Here is a 22574-nt window from a genome sequence, read left to right on the forward strand (position 1 = left end):
GAACGTCTTAATTAATAGCTGCGTCTTGCAATTACTATGTATAAGCCTCGAATAGCTTTCTCATTAGTTTCATTGTCGGTTATGGTAATAACATATTGTCCAAACAAAGATTTTATTTGTTATACTCAAAGCTTACTCAAATAAAATAAAAGAAATTATGAAGGCAAAGAAACAAAAATGTAAATAAACTCTCACACTATCAATTAAAACAAGAAAGACAAATTTATACCGGGTGTCTCAGTAAGGGTACGGTACGAAACAATTTGAAAATAAAATTATTAAGTTAATCTGCTGGAAATTATTTTTGAGGTTATGAAATGGCACCCAGAGAGCGTAACTGTGATCTTGAATTTTAAAACCAGTTTCCTGCAAAATTTTCTTATATTAATCATACTTACAGTGAACACTGTTTTAAAGCTGAGACAAATTCAAATCTTTTTTGCAAGATGCTTAGAAGGAAAGTGGTTGGAGACGTTCCAACATTTCCCGAAGTAAGTGTCATTAAAAAGGGCTATGAGTACAATGATCCTAATTTTGCAAAGAAAATTTCACATGCTACTGTTATTTATAAATCAAACTTTCTGACGTTTCGCTAATCATCCTGTTGGTTTCTTCAGAGCTAACCTGAAACTGATTTGCATTCTACTCTGTACCTACTTATATATTCTTTGAGGGGGCGGAGCTAAAGGAGGGGTATGAACTTTGTCTCGGATGACTGATTCCCAGGTTGTGTTGCAGTTAAGATTGTTTGATTGCTTATAGATTTCTATCAATTCTTGGATTTTTCGTTAGTAGAACAATTTTAGTTTTATCGAATAAGATTTAATATTCGGTTTCGTGATTGTGTTCAGCAACTGCCGAAAAGTTTATTTGTCGTAGGCTTTTTCATGTTCTTTGAACACTAATTGACATGTTTCGTCCCGTCTCTCCACTGTACTCTTTGCCGCATATGCACGGAATGCTTTAAACTGGTATCTCAAACGGAATTTTGTCTTTGTCGAGTTGTAAATCTGATTGTGACGTTATATTTTTTAAGAACTTTTGGTATGGTCAGTGATGTTTTAAATGTAAGGAAACTATCTCAACCCGAATCACTGAATGCAGAATTAGAAACCTTTAATAATTTCCAAGATATGCTACAGCGTTTCATCACAAAATACACTTCACCACAACCTTCGAAAGACAATCAGTCCGAAAGCAACCCCACACTTACCAGTGTCCTTCCTTACATTCAAAACATCACAGACCATATACCAAAAGTTCTTAGAAAATTGTTATGTTGAAATCAGATTAACCACTTGTCGAAAAGTCTCTCAACATCTTCGATCCGTTAAAGACAAAAGAATTTACTACATCCCATGCACATGCAACAAAGAATATATTGGAGAGACTGCCTTAAGACTAGGACAAATAATCACAAAATCGGACATCAAATTTTATTCGATAAAACTGAGATTCTTGCATGTAATCAACTCTTCTACCAACGAAAAATCCGAGAATCCATAGTATTCTATAAACAACCAAACAATCTTAACTGCGACTCAGGTCGTTACCTGCCCCTTTCTTTAGTTCCGCCCCCCTCAAACAATATTTAAGCAGGTAATGAGGTGTAATACGAGGCAGGTTCAGTTCAGCGCTGAAGAAGCCGACAGGATGATTGGCGAAACATCAGCAAGTTTGGTTTATAAACAACAGAAGATTTGTAAGTTGACTTTTTATATTAATCGAAAATATGACTAAACGAATTCAAAACGCAAAAGAAGTTGAATTTTCACTCTAGGGGTGTTATTGAAATAAAAGTTCCTTGTTTATCTTAGTTTGTATTTTTTTTTAAGTACCATAGACAGTATTACTACGTTATGATATCCTTAGATGTTTTCAAATATTGGTTATTATTATTTTTTTTTATAAAAAAATAGGTTTGGAAGCTCATTAACATTGTTAAGGACAAAGTTGATTAATTACTGATAATACTGATTGTGTAGTAAGTAAAAAACCATGAAAGAAATAAAGCATTTCCTTGGACAGAAATTATTTATTCCTAATTATCGAGATTGTCACTAGTAATACCACTAGAGATTCAATTATTTCCAGATTTCATTTGTCCTTGTGTGTTAGTCCGTACGAAAATTCCAAGCCAGTAGTAATTAAAATTGATTTTGTTTACAGACTTTCATAGTAGCGCAGTTTCTATAAAAATCTCCAATATAATTTGGGTACCCACTAGGAAAAAAATTCCACTAAAACTCATCAGTTGGCATTTTATCTGTCATCTGTCTGTCTGTTTATCTGTTATTATAGTTTGCTTTTTTACTAGGCTGTGAAATTTGACGAATCAGAAAATTTGCCAATTTAAAAAAACGTTATTTGACGTTTGTCCAAATCTCTTAATTATCTACCGTTTTAAATATTCAGAGTTTAAATTTATCTAACCTTTGAGTTTTCTTACTTTTATGGCATTAAAAATGTTGGTTGTGTTTTCTCACTGTCACGAAAACGCATGTGTGATTGAACGAGTATACGGGGCAAATTATCCCAATAGAGGACATTTTCGTTGAATGGTAGGTATTTAGTTGTTTAAATAAATGTTTCCGCGAAAAAGGACGAGTTCATCCTAATCCGGTTAATGGACAAATTTATTTGAACCTTTTAAGAAACCACTTAGCGATTTTTTTAAAAACGAGAAGAGACATATGTGGCTGTCAGACAATCGATATCTTGCGAAGTTCGAATTTTTTTAGAATAGTATGGTGTTTTATCGTATTCAATCAAAAAGGAATTGCATTTGTCTCAACTTTAAAAGAGTGTTCAATAAAAATATCATTAATACAAGAAAATTTTTAAAAATTGAAATCAAGATAGCATTTCAGAACCTCGAAAATAATTTTCAGCATTTTTTTTCGCCCGACTTTTTTTTTGTAGAAATATTCGTTTCCCTAATACCGTACCTCGTTGCCCTTTCTGGGACACCAAGTATACAATAAGAAAGAAATATAATAGGGCGTTTTTTCAAATACTTTTTCTGTTTTGAAAAAAAAAATGATCCATCACTATTCCATAAAGTATAAAAATATCAACTAATAGAATAAAAATAAAATGTAATTATTTTTAATTATTTAAATATTAAAACTTTTAGTTATTTTGAAATATATAGTATTATCACTGATTTTTTCACTAAAAATAACACTAACTTTATTTTTAACTTTACTTTTATTTATTCACTAACTGCGTCAGTGAATAAAACATTTTGTTTGACTGAAATAATTTATTTTATAATTATCAAGATTGCCATGAGAACAATTTTGTTTTTATCTGACCAAACGCTCGAATATTTCATGTCGTTGTTTCATGCTTGTCAAAGTCTCTTGATTACCTACCGTTATATTTAGATGATCCGCACCACAGCTTTAGATTTAATAGTTTTTGATATATTTATAATTAGGTCATCGGTGACCGTGGTCAATTCAAATCGATAATGTATTAATTAATTATTATTGGAAATTGTTAAATAAGATCTTAAAATGGAGAATATAGTGAAGGTTTTTTTAACATTAAAAAAGTTTATTATTTATTATGTACAATTTGTTTATCTACGAAATTCTTTTTTTTTTAATTTACCATTTATTCATTGAAATTTATACAAATTATTAAATACTATTTAAAGTAACCAAACTTCTTAAAAAGGGAAAAAAACCGCTTAAGGCAATTTTCGAGAGCTGTTATGGCGTTCATATTTGACGTTAGTTGTTAAAATCAGCTGTTAACGGGAAAGCTGATATTAATGAAGCAGTCATAGCTCACTTGCGGCATTAAAAATTCATATTTATTTATTCATGTTGCAACAAGCAACGCAAGGTGAGTAAAAGGACCAAGAGGAAGAAGAAGATAAAGAAGTTGATCTGAAACCACCACCAACCCACCAGCAAGCACTAACAACCCCTATATTCAGTTACGCTACAGAGAAATTTTTAACGGGGATGCGTATTGCCAAACTAAAAAATTAAAAAAAAAGACCGATTATTTCAGACATTAAATGTAGATGTTAAAATAAGTATATAAAATAATTAAGTATTACTTATTACAAAACACATATGTGCATGTGTCTTTATAATGAAGAAAAAGCAGTCCCTTCAACTTCGCTATATAGACTTTCTACTGTATATTAACCTCTTCAACTTCGTCAGTGAACCTACGATTAAACTTATTTTATTTATCATAATAAAATAGAAATCAGGTGACCCCCGACCCGCGTAAGGAAGAGAGACAATCGGAAACGCGGGAGACTACCTGGATTACCTGGAACTTCCCGGAGTGAACGAGTAGATGCGCGTAAAGCTCGGTCCCGACGGCGATGACGCGACAACCCGATATGACACCGACATTCACGTTACGGCGCGACGTTTACGCCACCGAGGCCATATTCTTAATAGTCTTTAGCCTAATATTCTTAATCTGTGCCCCCTTCCGAGGCGTTTTCCATATTGGGTTATCGATCAACCGTGCGAGGGATGAAAGGGCGGGCGGGCCCTTTCTAGCCAAATTACGGCGGCGCTTACGTATACAAAGCGGGTCGTTTTATATGCCGTGTGCAATAAAACACGACGTGTCGTTTGCCGGCATTTGGAATATTCAACGGGTAAAGGTCTCGCAACACGCGGCGTTTTTCGCTCTGCGGTCCCTTAGATGGAGCTAGTGTTATAAGCCACATCTGGACAATCCACCGCCAATGTTTTTTTATCGAACGAAAAATCATCGAAAATTATGTCTGCCGGAAAGAAACGAAACCGAAATATGGACCCAGTTCAGGTTCGGTGTTCAGATAGAGAGGTTAGTGCTCTTAATTCTCTCTCTCCCACTAACACGTGTTCCCATTTTACCGGTGAGTTATATTAACTAACTAATCAGCATACAAATTACAATCCATTAAAGAGAACTGTCCAAATGGACGTCTTTGGGGGGGATATCACCCCCCAACAAATTAAAAGAATTATAGGAAATGGCTCTCAAATTAATGAACTAGTTGAAACGGAAATTATTCTGTATGAAAACGAAGATATTGGCCCTTTCATAGTCTATATTGAATCCGCGGAGAAATCTGATCGTAATATAGGTAGATTTAACAATCTTAAAATAGCAAGAGAAATTTTTAACCTTCATCTCAAGGACGTTAAAAAAATTCACAACAAAGGTACAAACCGTATAGCGATAGAGCTTTTTAGATATGAAGCAGCCAACAATCTCCTAAAAAAACAACATATTTTAGACAAAGGTTTTAAGGTCTTCATTCCATTTAATTTCGTCACAAGTAAACGTAGATATAGATGAAGATATCGAAAAAAATTTGAAAATATATGCAAATCTTCAGCAAAGATAATTCAAGTCAAAAGACTTAATCGTAAAATAATTGTAGATAACAAGACTCAGTATAAACCAACCGGTACTGTCTTATTCACATTTCGAGGGGTTGTTCTACCAAAGCACATTTACTTTTATGACCTTCCCCTTCCGGTAAACGTTTATATCCCCCCTGTTACTCAATGCTGTAAATGCCTACCCTACGGACATACCAGGAAAAATTGCAAAATTAGGGAAAAATGTTTTAATTGCGCAGACAATCCACATGAAGAAACCGACGATAGCTCAGTCTTCCCCACTCAATACTCGTGTACCCAGAAATGTCATTTTTGCAGAAATGAACACAGAACTACTTCGAAAAGCTGCTCCGAATTCAAACGACAGCAAAACATTAAACGGATTATGACATACGAAAACTTAACCTTCTATGATGCCAACAAACTATGCGCTAAAACCTACAATAATAATAATGAAGTATTTTCATACCAACCAAACGAATTCCCTTCGTTAAGAAATAACACGGTTAACAAGAATGATAATTACACATACAGGAACACGATATCCCATTCCCAAAGACGGCTAGCAGACTTCAACAAAACTAAGAGAACCTACCAACAAACGGTCTCAGGGGAACCCAACAAAAAAAGACTGATCCACAAAAGCTATGACAGACAGTCCCATGACGACAATATTTACTTTCCTAATTCTAGACCGGAAAGAACACACGCTACAAATTACCCTATATTTGACGACCCAATCTACAATCAACATTCCAGAACTACCAAAGAAATTAATGCCTCAAGTAAAAGTGCCCCTCAAGACATCCCTCTGAACTTACCCTCGACCAGTACATCTAATTTAAAACGATATGATGATAACCCTACTTATAGATCCATTAAGAAACTAGTCTTAAATTTACCAGAAGAAAAACAACATGAAATTAAAACCTTTATCCTTAACTATATGAACCTAAGTAATTATACGGATCTTGACGACCCTTGTTTTAATTAAATTTTAATATAACCAAATAAAATTCAATTCAAAATTAAAAATGTTTCAGTGGAACCTAAGAAGCATCAATTCAAACAGAACGGAACTAATCTCATTAATCAGGGAACAGGATCCCGATATTATTTTTTTTTAATGAAACCTGGTTAAATAAAGAAAAAAATTTTTCAGTTAAATCGTATGATATTATTAGACAAGACAGGGATGATTGATATGGGGGAATAGCAACTTGCATAAAAAACAATTTTTTATACAGAGAAATAAAAAAAATTAACGATAACCAAGTTCAATATATTAAGTTAAAATTGATAAACTTCATCTTATCAACATTTATTCTAACTCTAATAATAATATCAACTCCCAATTTTTACAGGAGCTTTATTCTAATGTTCAGGGTCCCTCTATATTGATGGAGGACTTAAATTCACATTATCCCCTTTGGGATTATTGTACTCCAAACAATGGAGGCAAACATATTAATGATTTCCTATTTGACAAAGAGCTTGTAATTCTAAATGATGGCTCTTCAACGCTACTTCAACCTCTCAATCAGAAAATGAGTGCGGTAGATTTAACGATTGTCAGTAGTGACATAGCTTATTCATCAAACTGGAGAGTCTTACCGGACTGTGGCAACAGTAACCAATTTCCCACTACGACAGTAATTAAAGATAGAGAATGCTACTCAAAAAACTCTTTTGAACATAATTTTTCATCGGTCAGAAATTATAGAAAAGCAGATTGGGGACTATATAGAGACAAACTTGTATTAGACTCTTTACAATACAACACTGATATGACTTTCGAAGAGATAGAAACCCTTATTAATTCGGCGGCAGACATCGCTATCCCTTTGAAAACAAACAAAAAAGGTAAAACGGGGAATGTATGGTGGGACGAGGAATGTACTCTTATAGTCAAACAACGTAAAGAAAAGCTAAAACAATTTGAAACTGCTCCTGCACTTGAAAACTATATACAAGCAAAAAAATATATTGCAATTGCCAGAAGAAGACTAAAACTCAAAAAACGCAATAAATTCATAAAATTCTGTCTTTCATTAAATAGAGATTCTGACACAAGATATGTATGGAAAAAAATAAAAAAAATTTCAAGCATAAATCAACACTCCAATAGACCTATCCTCGATGACGACCTTCGTAATGAAATCTTTAAAAAAATGGCAATTTATAATGTGATTCCCAGCTTTACTCTAAGTCCTATAGAGGACCTAAACCCGTTCATATTACAAGAATTAGAAAATGCCCTATTTAAGAAAAATATATCTGCTCCTGGGTTAGACAAGGTAACTTATAAAATGATTCTCAATCTACCCTTAAATATAAAATTACGGCTGCTTAAAATCTATAACCAATGCCTAGAAGGACAATCTCTCCCGCAATCTAGGAAAAAATATAACTTTTTAAATATTCTAAAACCCAATAAAGACCCATACATGGCGGATAGTTATAGACCGATTGTTCTGTCCTCATGCTATATCAAGCTCTTGGAAATTATGATTAAAAATAGATTAGAGTGGTTATTGGAAAAAAATAAATCATTTAAATGGTCCCAGACAGGCTTCAGAAAAGGAATGGGAATTAGTATCAACATTGCATTTATATCATCTTTCATCGATCTAGCTTTTAAGCAAAAAGAAACGGTATTAGCAGTATTCTTAGATATAAAATCAGCCTATGACTCTATTAACATATATAAGCTATATAACAAATTAAACTCATTACACAATCCACAAGAGCTTAGCAATTTAATCTTTAAAAAAGAAATGATGGTTCTTACATTGGTCCAGGCCTTTCCACATCAGGATTACCACAAGGATCACCTTTAAGTACAATTTTATTCAATATATACACTATAGATCTCTTTAATATCTTAGATGAAAGTTTCATATTACTAGGTTATGCGGATGACATGGCTTTACTCTTAAAAGGGAACAATATCATATCTATGGCTTCTAAAATTAATCAGGCTCTTAACACAATCAACATATGGTTACTTAATAACGACCCTCAACTCTCCCCTCAGAAATGCGAATGCGTTTGGTTCACAAAGGGTACTCGTAAAATTTCTCCTCCCCTGTAAAAATTGGAAATCACCCCCTTCCATTTAAAAATGAAGTAAAATATTTAGGGCTCATTTTTAACAATCAACTTAGATGGGATAATTATATCAATCAGCAAGTAATAAAAGCCAAAAAGAATATAAACATAATTAAATGTGTTAACAGAGTTTGGTGGGGGTCTGATCCTCATACCTCGTTAATTTTATAAAATGCTGTAATAAAATCCCATATAGATTTTCCATCCTTTATTGTTGGAAATACAAGCAAAAAAAAACAAAACCAAACTCAATAAGATACAATACGACAGTCTCAGAATTTGCTTAGGATGCATGAAATCAACCCCTACCAACATCTTATTAGCGGCAGCGGGAGAAATTAACCTCGAGTTTAGAAGAAACTGGTTGGCCTCAAAATTTCTGGCGGGTCCCTTTTCAATTAAGAATCATCCCTTAGTAACCCTCCTTAAAAAGCTAAGAACGTTTTATATTCACGAAGACCGTTTTGGCAACCAGAAAAATCTCCCATACCTCATCCAGGCTCTAGAAAATCTAAGTCCGTATCAGAATAAAATCTATAAAAAAGTCATTCCGCCTTGTTTTGAGTTTGATTATTGTAACCAAATAACCCCTATAAAAACATTAAACTTAAATATAAAAAAATCTGACCCTGACATAAAAGAAAAATTCAATCTTGCTACAGAAAAATTTAAAAACACTTTCCACTTCGTATATATAGATGCATCTAAAATTAGTAATAGTAATGCTCTTGGGGTTTACATTCCTGATATAGATTACAAATTCTCTTCAAAACTACAAAACGAAATAAGTATAACTTCAGCAGAAATAACAGCAATATATGAAGGGGTTACGGTTATTTTGAAAAAAATCTTAAAGATGGAATAATATTTTCTGACTCTCTCAGTGCAATCACAAAATTAAATACCAACAATATTAAATACGCTTCAGAATTTCTAACTCTTACGACCAAACAACTCATAGTGGATGCAAATAATAATGATAATAACATTATTTTAGCTTGGATCCCAGGACACTCAGACATAGTAGGTAACTCAGTTGTTGACTCTTTAGCAAAAATAGGTACAAACCTAAATATTCCAAAAACCATTGACTTAGATAAAAATGAAATTCTTAATATCATAAAACAAAAAATACTTCATCAACAAAACAGACATTGGAAAAATATATCCAAATTTAAGGGCAAGACTTATGCTAATATTCAAAATGAATTTCCAAAAAAAAAAATGGTTTGACGGACAAGAATATATAGACAGAAGACGTCACCATTATTACAAGGATGAGAACAGGACACTGCCTTACTAAACAGCACCTTTATAAAATAGGTATAAACGATAGCCCATTTTGGATTGGGGACCTGAACCACATGTTCTTTGAATGCCCTATAAATGAGATACCCGATCTTGATATCTACAATTCTTTTATAAAGCTGGGCATCAAAGCCCCTCTTAACATATCTGCTGTTCTAATTAAACCCAATAAAAAGATTACAGATATCATAATTTCCTTTTTAAACTTTAATAAAATTAAACTGTAACGTGATATCCATCATTAATATTTTCAGAATCCATTATCTCCAACAAATCCAACCTCTATGCCCTCTTCCCCCCATATGTTTGTATTACTAACAGATACCTCCATTACCCAATAATTTACTCTTTATTGAGCAAAGTAAATAAAATAAAACATCTAAGGGTAAAAGTAGATAGGAGTTCCCAGGAGCTCTGCTCGTCAAGCTGAGGACTCCCCTAATGAGCTGGCAGACTGCCTAGTTGCAAAGCCAAAATATTGACAAGAAGAAGAAATATGGACCGAAGAATTCTTTATTCCATTTCAATGATGCTGCACGCACGCAAAGGTTTCATAAACAAAGAACACAACATGATAATGTTGTGAAAGCTAATTTACTAATTAGTCCAAAATTTTGCCGTTTGCCGAAGGAGAAAAATGGATTTGTAAAAATTCAACGCGAACTTTTGTGCGACGTATAAAAATGATGGCTAAAAATGTAAAAACAACCTTGACTGACCGTATGGCTGATGAATCATTTTCCATTGCATTAGACGAGAGCATCGATTTCTCTGAAAGCTCAATTGGCTACGTTTAAATACTGTTCATAATCTTTGGCCTTCTATTGTCAAATTTAGTTAGAGTATCCACAGCTGGTGCACCTTCCATCGTCGGCTTACTTAATCACGAAATTTTCCATGAAAAATCAATTAAATTAATCGTGCAAAAAGATGCTTTTTAATTGCATTATCCACCAACAGAAATTGCGTTCTAAATCCATTCGGATCCAGAATGTTAAGATGTGATAGTAAAATCACTAATAATTAAACTGCGTATACAGATGAGCGATTGGACCCTTATAATTCACAATTTTAGCCAAAATTTAAAGTGACTGTCATGTAGTTACATTTGCAGCAGACCCTGGATTTATTGTTATTTGTCGTAATATTGAAGAACTTGAATTAAAAGCTAATAATTTGATTAACAATTTAATATTGTGGTACAAACGCCACAATCTTTTAGTGAATAAAACTAGAACTGTTTGCGTCAATTTCAATATCTTCGACCAAAAGTTCTCAATCCAACCACAAATAGATCTGCTCTACAAAAAACTAAATAGTTAATTTTTTGCTCTATTCAAACTAAAAGGGTCATTTACCTTTCAAAAATTGGTAAATCTTTATTACAGCGAACCCCGAATATTGCCGAAGATTTTCCGCAAAAACCCACCATACCCGAAGATTGCAAATTTTCCGGCGCCAATCGAACACACCCGAACATTTACGAAAATTTAAATTTTCCCGCCAAAATTATTTTAAAAATCATGCCCAGATTTTTGTTAAACAATCAATCCATCATAACCGGTAAATATCCTAAACTTTGGAAAATTGCCCATTTTGAAATCTGGTGATAAGAGTAATGTAGCTAACTACAGACCGATCTCTCTCTTAAGCCACTTCGGCAGGTTGTTTGAGTCACTTGTTTTGCAGAAATTATTTTTTAATGTTAAGGTTCGTATTAACCCGAATCAGCAGGGATTTTTTCGAAAAAGATCATTCAGTTCTGTCCGTGAGTGACAATATGGAGAGGGAGTGGTTCGAGAATTGCGCCGTTTTCACCGATTTCTCCAAACTTTTTGATAAAATACACCACCCAACTCTTGCCGTCAAACTGGAGAATTTCAGTGGGCAAGGTGTTTTGCTCGTCCTGCTTAAAAGGGATAAAATCAAAGAGTTCAAGTATAACTTCGGGGTACCTCAATTGTCGCATTTGGACCCTTAATATTTTATTGTTTGTCACTGTGTCTTGTTTACAAAAAGATTACCACAATTGCAAATTAAAAGTGACCTCTACCTAGATAACTACAAACTAAACTTTTCGGACTCTTGCAAAGGACCTGGGTATTACAAAGAATTATATAGATTTAATAGATAGAGATATTTTTTAAGCTATAGTGAAAACCTTAATTTCTATTGTATGGTGTCTTTGGAAAATCGTAGAATAAATTTTGATTTAATGTTTCTTTACAAAGTTGGAAACAATTTTAACCTTTCGTTTTGGAAAAAAATATACTTTAATTGTAATCTCTACATTCCTCAAAACAGGCAAAACGTTGGCTGTATCTAGATATCATTCAAACTAGTCTTCTAACTCTCCAATTATCAGATGTAAAGTCTGTTCATAGATATAAGAAAGTGACTAACTGATACGAATTAAGGAAAGACCCGAGAAAGCTGTAAGAATGAAATATGGCCGAACAGGTCCGTACTATGCTTAGAATTTAATTATTTGGGGTTTTGTTAGGAAAGATGCTAAACAATATTTATTTATTTATGTATGTATTTATGTTTAAATCTAAAATAAAATTACAAATTATTTTTATTACCTACTAAAATTACGTAAAGTTATTCACATAATATATCAGTACCACCATCGCTATCATCGCCTGTTCTAATTATCATTTGTTCTATATTACTTGCAATATGGATATACGATTGTTCTGCTTTTTCAATATGTTCAATGGGATTAAATATACAGTGGTAAGGTGGAAGCCTTAAAACTGTATTCCCTAGATTTTTTGCCTAATTACCACAGACGTATTCCTTTTGTAGGTTCAAGCTTTGTAGAACCTTGCTTTTCGGTATAATCTTCGTGAAAATAAATGTTGTTATTATACATGTAGTTTTGTATTGTTGCTTTTGTGTCACATGACGAAGGGGTTTTAGTCAACTGTCTACTGTGATAACTTGCATTGTCCATTACAATTACTCTAATAGGAGGAACGTTTGGAACTAGTTTGTTTTTAAACCAACTTTCAAATAAACCAGCGGTGGTGTCTTCATGGTAATCCAGAGGAGAATCTTTAAAATTTTTCGCAGACAGAGAAAGTCCATTTGGAATCCAACCATCTTTAGAGCCAGCATGCAAAATAGTTATTCTTTTACCCCTTTTTGATGGCGCGTTTGTTTTACACTTATCAGTTGAGTCAACGCAATCCTTTTCCGGGGTATCATAAGTGTCGAACCAGGTTTCGTTCAAGCAAATAATTGCCCCTTGTTCTCTGTCAATCCTAATTTTTTCTAGGTATTCCAGTCGCCATTTCCGAATTCTAAAAGATTCCATTAAAACTTGCCTTTTGTTATTTTTTTTAAATCTAAAACCCATGTGTTGAATACGCTTCCATAAGGTAGTTCTGCCACATTTAACACCGGTTTCATCTTTTTCAAGCCTCCTAATTAGGATATCTAATGTAGGCACGCTTTGTTCCTCATATAACTGGTAAATTTTACGCCATATTATATCTTGATCATTTTCATCTACACTCGAGAAAATGTCAGCATCGCTTATTTTTTTCCTCGCTGAAGTGGGATTATTCACAATTTTCCATACAGTTGATGTTGGAATTTTCGTCAATGTGGCCGTTTCTTCTGAAGATGTTTGCTTGCTGGCACCACGTTCAATGAGAGTCAAATAAACATTGTTTATAACTTCCTTAGTCTCAATAGAATAGTGTTTTCTAGATTTGGGCGGGAGCATCTCCTGAGATACACTAGACTCGCACCTATTTTGCATAATTCGCACACGTTTCAACACACGCTGTATTACACACGAAATAAGAATAATTAATAATAAACTTAAACTAAGTAGTATACCAAACCAAAGAATATTAAACTCAGGTAGGTATAAAATTATTTTCTATTACGGACCACAATTTTACCTGAATTTAAAATTCTAAACTTTAAGTTGTTGCATTGTATGTTAATGACCACCCTTGGATAATCCCATTCAAAAGCAATTGGTCACTTTCTTATACCTATGAACGTTTCCTGAAGCCTTTAAACGACACTTAAGACGGTATACCATTGTAATAAAGAGCTGTAATTAGTTCTTAATTTGATTTTTAAATAATTTAGGCTAGTCCACTGACAAAGTATCTCTTTTTTGTTACATTTTGTGCTCTCCTTTTATTTCGTAGGAAAGACTTGTTTATAAATAAATAAATAAAAGTGACTTAGAACCGGCACTAGTCTACTACTTACAACATCCCCACCACACCCTTGATTGTTTTCGCTTTAATATTGGGGGTGTTTTGCTCCCCGCAACCCGAACACATCGTTCCTTCTCTCCAAATTTACCAATGAAATAACGATGAAAATATCTTTTATATTAAGGAAGATAAAGAGTGGTTTGCATAATGGCAATTTTTCAATTGTGACTCAGCAAAAATTGATTAAAAGGCTAAAGTAAAAAGGCTATATGAAGGAAAAAAAAATCGATTTTCAAGTATTTCAGGACCGCGCTATTAATTACCAACGAAATGTGTTAAAGAAGGTTCTCTATTTTCAAATAAACTCACTTAAGTGAGATAATAAATGCTTTCGTATGGAATATTGACAGATATACAGTGTTCCTTAATGATGGGCAAATATTGGAGAGTGCGACTCTACTTACATGAGGAATTAATGACTTATTTTTATAGTTTCGAGGAAATCCATAAAACGGTTCTGGTGAAAAAATAATAGGTTCAGAAAATATTGATGTTATAAAGTTCTATCTCTATTTAAATATTAAAACAGGTTTTGAGTTACTATTTACAATAACGATTAATGTTTTTTATAAGAGGCTTCAAAAGAGACATGGGAAACTAAGGTGTAGAAACTGTCAATTCTTCATTTAATAATGGATTTAACGCAAGTGCTGCTCCAAGTGAATTACATGACTTGGCTAAGTTACGGGTTTTGTCAGCTGTTTTTTCTTAAACCCAAATTATGGCCCCTTCATACCTCTGTTCTCTCAGAATTTTTTCTTATTAAAGATAACTATCATCCAGTGCAAATCTTCATAATTACAAGTTGATGAATAAATTGCCGTTCGGGACAAAGTGAAGTAGCTGAATCTTACATTATACTAGAATATTTATATAAATGAATTGCCTTATTGCCAACAAAACGCAGTCCGGCCCCCGATTGAAAAAACCGGTTTTATTTTTTCGATGGGGGGCAGGGGTGCAAAGTCGGGGGGGCTATCTCGGAAACGGTACGACCTGGGGAAAAAAATCTCGAGAAGGAAGCGACCTCAAAAAATCGCTTTTGAGGAGGTAGCCCTTTTTCGGTTTTTCGAGGTTTCCGGAGTTATTTGAGGTCGGGCCGGGGCGCGGACGGTATATTCGCGTAGAGGGGCCCGAGGCGCACCGGAACCCTCAAAAAGATGCCCCCTCAAAATTGAGGAGGTTTTGAGGTTAGGGAGGATCTCGTCTACTATGGGACGGATCGAAAATCCGAGTACCTATGTCGACGCGCCTATACCCGGGCATCATTCTGAAGGCCCATGTCCTATACCCGTGGAGTTTTTTTTGAGGGCGCCTCCTCAAAGTTCAAAAAGTTTGCTATCTCCGAGGTTTACCGGCCGAATCGGTTCGAAACAGGCACGGGGGGTTTTTTCGGGTCGGAAATGCCGGATCCGCCCTCAAAAATCGCCTACCTCAAAAACTCAAAAATATGACCTTTTTCAATGTTTTTTTTGAACGGGTCGATTAAGGTCGCGTTAGGTCCGGCCGGGTTCGGATCGATACGGGAGATAGTCGATGGAACGGCCTTTTTTACGATACCCTCCTCCTTGATCCCCTCCCAAACGGGAGGGGTCAAGGGGGATTAAAAAGTGCTAGTTATGTCAGTCATGTTGTGTGATTCTTTTAAGATCTGATTTTAAGCTGCAAGTCCATCTCTTACATTTTATTTGTTAAATTAACTTATGCGTTTGATGTGTTAGATAATATAAATTTTGGTGTCTGCGATTTTTCAACTGTTCCACAGATTTTGTTTATCTAGTTTTTGATATGGGATATATTTATCGTTTTATTGTATACTTAATTTGTATAGATTTTACATTATAATTATTAAATTACTATTACCAATTAAATCAAAGAAACGTTTATTACAAAAACTAGATTTACATGGAGTTTAATAGGATAGTCTCACTGAAGGCTCAAGAAGTAGTCCGTCCTTTTTTGGGGCCAATATTGTTATGAATTTAATTAAATAAATAGATAAAACTATAGTTGTTGGAATCCAGAAAAATTGTAAGGGCCTTTACAGTGTTTTTTGGTCTGGTAGTCAATTTTTCACAATCTACTGTCTTTATTCCCTCTTCCAACAGGGTTTCTCCCATTCTTCCAATTAATTTGAAAAAACTGTTTCAAGGAGTATATTGTTTTATTCAATAATACTTTTTTTACTGAGTTTTTAAATTTGCTTTCCATATCGATAAGTCTAATGCAGTCTGGCAAATGAATATCAATTTTCATAGGCTTCTTCTCATGGTACGAATGATCCCATCCTGTGGAATTCGCGAGTTATTAGGTAATCGAGTAACCGAGTAACATAAACTTTAGTAGTACCTTTAGCTCCCTGAAAAAGTATCTACAGGAAAATGTACTCTTTTTAAATATTATTGTTGATATAATTTTTTTTTCGACAATCATTAATTCCCACGCATACTGTTTTCTCAAGCAACACTGCCATATTGTAGTGTTGAGTTGAAATGTGCATGTTAAACGCTTATTTACAGAATTTCTCAATTTCTACAACATAAAAGAGTATTTGTTCATTTTGTTCATAACTGGCTTGATATGACTGCTAAGGTAGGTTAAAATCAAAGTTTACGTCCAAAAATTTCACCACTTTGAATAGAACCCCTGTCTGACGATTATAAAAATACTCCTGGTCGGTTTTCTGTAAGAGAAAGGTACCGACTCTGTTTTACTCAAATTTAATCCTAGATCATCATCACTGAAGGACTGAGGAAGATGAGCAGCCACTGAACTGATGCATATCAGAACAGGACCGCATCACATACAAATAATGACAGCTTGCCCACTATATTAAATGGACTATTTTTTATGTTACCAATAAAAATCAGAAAAACGAGCGGCCCCTTGTCACTGCCCTGTGGTGGAATTCCCTCTCCTAGAGTCACTTTTTGCATCCGTCGCTCTAAATATGAGGATAGCCAACTATAAAGCAGACAGACCCCTTGCTACATATTTAGGAAGTTTCCGCTTTTCACATACTCCTGAGTAAGTCAAAAAAACAAGCCAGTAACTTTATGCTTTTCAGCCAGTTTCTGAATAATGAAGTTTACTCACCTAATCGTCAAATAAGTGATTGAACTTACTGAAAAACTTAATAGGTTTAGTGTTATAAGTTTAAATTAAAAAAAAAACGGTGAGCTAGGTTATTGCTATATAACGGTCTGTCATTTTTTAGCGTTCTTCGGAGGCAGACTCCAGCACAAAACATGGCACCCCATCATAATCTGCTGAATGTACCCTATTACGCTTTTAAGTATATCAGTAGTTTCATGAATTTCATGAATATTTACAATTTTTTATGGTTTTCTTCAACTATTTTAACGAGAGATTATATAAAGTCATTTTTCACTCTTATGATGATAATTATAATGAAGTTGTATTGTAAATAGTAGATTTTTAAAAATATATATATAACAATTTATGTATTTTCTTAATTATCTGCCTATCTCTACAATTGTAATCACGTAAATTTGTTATTATATTTATTATTCTAATAAACTATGTCTAGTAACGCCGATATCGTATTACCTTCATTCACCAAACTCGTCTTTTTATTATTATCAAATTAGTATGACCCTAATTTGGGAACGATTCGAAGTATTAAATAATATATAATTGAAATGCGGAAAATTATATAATATGTACCTTTCAAATGTTTCACCCTGCACCTTACTTGTCATTGCAAATTTACATTTGTTGCTCCCTCACATTAAGAAACTAAATATTAATTAATTCATTTATTTACATATTTATATTTCATACGTCATTCATCTTATAGCATTTAACTAAATCTGGGAATTGAGCAACAATTTCTTATATGTACATTCAAATAAGGGTTAGATTTAAATAAATTACAACTACGAGCTAGAAAAGAAGAATCCGTAAGAGTATTAACAACCTTGTAAATAAAAGCAATATTTTCAAAGTTTCAAGAGACGTCAAATAATAAAATTTTAAGTTTTCTTCGTAAGAGTAAAAGTGTGGATCTGTGTTTTATCTAAAGTTTAGGGTGTCAAAAAGTTTTTTTTTCGTAGGCCTTCTATTCCGATGGTGATGTAGGTGTAGATGTGGATGAGTACTCTAGTATAGACCTTATCATGCTATTATACACGACTATTACTGACTAATGCTTGTTGAACCCATTGGTGGTTCTTAAAATGAAGCCCAAATCTCTCAAACGTTCAATATGAGCCTCAAAGTTTATGTGAGAGTCAAGAACAATTCCCAAGTCATTTACTTGCTTAACTGTTTTCAGCTCTTTATCATCGAGCATTAAAATATATTAACATTCATCAAGATCTGAAAATCTGTCAAGATCGCTCTGAAGCTCCAGCTCAAAATGTGAACGAATCTCTGTTTTTACTTTTAAATCTTCGGCAAAGAAAGCATGAAAATCAAAGCCAATATCCAAAACAAAAATATTAAACAGTAAAAGGTCCAGATAAGATCCCTGGGGGACATCCGAGGTAACGAGATTTTTCACTATTGTCAACAACAAACTGAGTTCTATCTGTAATATAACTTTGCAATAGGAGAGGTCGCCATGCACACCGAAATTTCCGAGTTTTATCATCAGAGTTGGATGATTTACTGGATCAAAAGCATTAGAAAAATTAGTTGCTTCTGTAGAATCGCCAAAATTTAAAATATGGACTATCTGGGCCACTTTTGGAAACGTCCCTTGGCCTAGATATTTACTAAAGAGAATGGTTTCGATAATAGTGGCAATTTTTGAGAAATTGTGCCTGTGTACCGTGCGGCACTGGGCCCTTTTTAGGATCGAAGTTGAGCAATATTTTTTCAATAAAATTTTCCGAAAATCCATTTAGGATGACATTCTGACTCATAGGCATTGATGAAAAGGCTTGAGACTTATTTTGAGAATCATTTGAATTAGCGCCGTTGAAAGTTATTTTATCAGACAGTGATTTGTTTTTTTTTTGTTATTAACAAATGAAAAAAATGTTTTGTATCCTTTTCCAGATTTTTTTTGCAATATATTCTCTGTAGTCAGTTATTTTACTTGTATAAACATCTTTTCTTTGTTTTGAAAATAAGGAACAATCTTCAGCTTCCTTATAATTTTTCCACTTGCTCTCTCTTTTTCCGCAGCAACTTCTTTGTGTTGTAGTCAACCAAATAGGAAACTCACTCCTGTTTATAGTTTTAGCTGGAACGAATTCTTTTATAAGATAACATATATAACTATAAAATACAGCCACATCCTGATCGACTTGATCTGATTTTAATATATTTTCCCATGTTCTTAGAGCAGAAGTTATAGTCACAGAAAAGAGTAGTATGAGATTCTATGGCACCTGAGAGCGACAATGCTGAGTTAAAATTTGTAAAGTGAAATTATTAAAAAAATTATTATTATTATATATAGTATTATTATTAATATTATTATTAAATTATTAAGAAAATGCCATTTACGTTTCTAGTAGGACTATTTTCCAATTTGGTAAAAAAGGCAACAAATATATTTCAAGTGGCTTATGAGGGAATGTAACCATTGCAAACAAATAATTGCTCACCGCCCTCTAGCGTCAAACACTTCTTCTGATTGATAAGCATTCCGAACCTCTATGAAAAGGATAACTTTATAACTAGAAGCACAATGGATATCTGAATTAGGCCAGGATACTGTTATACAGATGCAGTCAAACTCAGGCAACATCCAAGTAAATATCATTTAATTTCGTTCGTAGCCCTGTCGTATTCTGATAGAATACACTAAAAAAGTCGTTCGGTGCCATTTTTAAAAAAATATGCAATAAGTATAATTCCAAATAAGTAGATATGAGTTTACATTTAGGTGCGCCAAAATATTTTCGTGTTTATCATGGACAACATGGCTACCCTCTTCTTTTCTTAAGAATATATTCATGTTTGGCACCCAGCAGCGCATCTTTGCTGCACGTGCGTCTTCAATTGTTTTCGAAATTAACTAAAATTTAACCACAATATTATCAGGGGTGTTTCTGGAGGCAACACACAGATCATCATCACCCTGAAGTTGAATTTGTAGGGCCTCTGAACTTTTTTTAAAAAATACCTCCAACGAAATCTAGTTTAATAGTCTGTGCATGACGTCGGCCGCGAGAGATGCCGATCCAAACGGCGTTCATTGATATTCACGGAACGCTCGACGCAATTGCATTTGTCGGCGTGCCGGCATAAATTCGAAAACGAAGTTAAGCCGGAGGGATGTGACATTCGCCACTGGTTTAAATTTAGAACCAAAACATCCGACCGTATAATTACCGGCCAAAAACCAGGTTTACAACACCGAAATAAACGTCGGGTGCGTTAAATTAGAAAAGTCGAGGTGATACACCGCGTAGTGCGTTGGCATCACCACTCGCCGGTATTTTGAATGACACGGAATCGCGGAAACTTGCCAAGATACACACCTTTGGCGAAATGTTTAACCCTCCCCGCCTCACGGAGCGTGGCAACGATGCAAAAGATAAGCTTCGATATCAAAATATTATAGAAGACGCCTAATTGATAATAATAATAATAAAAGTATTTATTTGAAATTTGTTACATAATATAACAATGTGAAACGAATTTAAATAATAGCAACAAAAGTGTCAGACAAACATAGACCAAACATACAAAAAAAACTTAATAAGGCCAGAACATATTAAAATAATCATCAAAGCAATAACGTTCCAACCGAATTCACCTCGCTGACTGCCAGAAGTGCGTACGACATTCAGTCACTTTGATAGGTGCCAAACGAATGAATGAATATCAAAATTATCTGATTTTATAACAAAACTCGCATGAATCAAGTACTTGTGATTTTGGTAAACACCGATATAGATGTATTTCAAGTCTGATGGATTTACGTCAATTCCATGTGATCGTATTCTTCATTGAATATCTTTTAGTTCTTTGAATCAAGGAATTGATACTCCTAACATGCTGCTGCATAGAGAGTGAACAAGTAAATTTTTTATTGTTAAGATTTTTTTTCTACTCCTTTCTGTAAAATACATAATTATACACCAATCTAGAGTGCGTCAGTTTCGGATGTTTTCGGAGATATTGTATATATTGTATTATTTTAAATTTTGACGTTTTCCAATTCTGACGGTCGTGTCAGTTAATGTATTTGTGTTGTTTTGCAAAAATGTACCCAAAAACCTAACGGTCGTCGTTTATTAAACACTCGCACACCACACTTGTTGCATAATATACTATTACACTTTTATTAGTCATCTTTTGTTATTTCGAGCTCATTCACATTTTTCGTCTAGGTTTTCAATCAAAAAATCTGATTTAATTTGGACGTAATAATCTGGTAAATTTCTTGCCATTTCGTGAAGACATAATGTTTTCACAAAAAAATGCGTGTAGAAATTAGCATCGTGTCCACCCTGGCTTTAACTTTCAAACTACAGTCAAGTTTTGACGGTAATGGGCGGGTGTCCTTGGTCGTCTCGACTTGCTCAATGAGTTAAAAAAGAAGAAGAAATATTACGGCATAGAATACCGCATTGCAGGCCGATTACCGTAGTTGTTGCATAATATACTATTACCATTCATATACGAGTAGAAACAAGAGAAATGATAATGTTTGTTTGCTGATTAAAATATACTAAATATACTAATTTATGCATTTTCTCAAACTAATGTCGGTGCAATTCTTTTATACTGAGGGTTAATTTAGGGTACCTGCCTATTGAAAAACACTTTTTGTTAAATATTTATTGTATGGGCACGTACAGAGAATGAACGATGAGAGATGGCCAAAAAGAGCACTAAAATATACCCCCAAAAACAGAAGGAAAACACCTTATGGAACGATGGTATAAGAAATATAATGAAGGACAGAGCAATTAAAGAAGATGAGTGGAGGAATAAAAATAAATGGCGGTCGAAATGTGGGATGCGGCAGAAGCTGTAGGAACCCCACTGTATATATATGTTTATTTGTTTTATAATATGTTTTAATTTTCTTGGTTATATTTTTTAATAACTACAGTTTTTTAAATGAATTGTCCATTAGCAGTTTTATAATCGTTTATTTGTAAGACCCCACTTTTATCTGCAATTACTAGACTTGCGATGAAGGAATGATCGTTCTGCCTATAGGCGGTTCTACACTTGCTTCTTGAACAATTTTTTCTTGTGCGATATCCAGTACCTCATAAAGTTATTTTTGGACTTTTGAAAGTAATTTCATTTTTCGAAATTCAACCTATAAGTTTATGAAAACAAACTGTTCGTGCAGATTTACACCCACTAATTCGGAAAAATAACTGGTAATTTTATACGGCAAATTTCTTGCAATTCGGTAGTAGACATGTTGCAATATTTACATGCAAAAATACATGCGGAACTATATCTATAAATGGGATCTCTGGTTATGTCGAAGTGCTTCCTTTAATAACTCATCATAGAAATAATACTTGTTCATTGTCACATATCGCTTTATTTGATTTGATCTTGATAGGGTTAAGCTCACAGCGATACTGTG

General features: G+C 33.8%; 1 protein-coding gene across 5 annotated transcripts in view; it reads right to left on the reverse strand.

The window, feature by feature from the left end:
- LOC132706261 (potassium voltage-gated channel subfamily H member 6) overlaps window positions 1-22574 on the reverse strand; it is a 249497-nt gene that overhangs the window by 137175 nt on the left and 89748 nt on the right. The window lies entirely within an intron of this gene.

This window comes from Cylas formicarius, unplaced genomic scaffold, assembly GCF_029955315.1.
Source record: "Cylas formicarius isolate icCylForm1 unplaced genomic scaffold, icCylForm1.1 PGA_scaffold_8__14_contigs__length_24414737, whole genome shotgun sequence".
NCBI classification, from domain to species: Eukaryota; Metazoa; Arthropoda; class Insecta; order Coleoptera; family Brentidae; genus Cylas; species Cylas formicarius.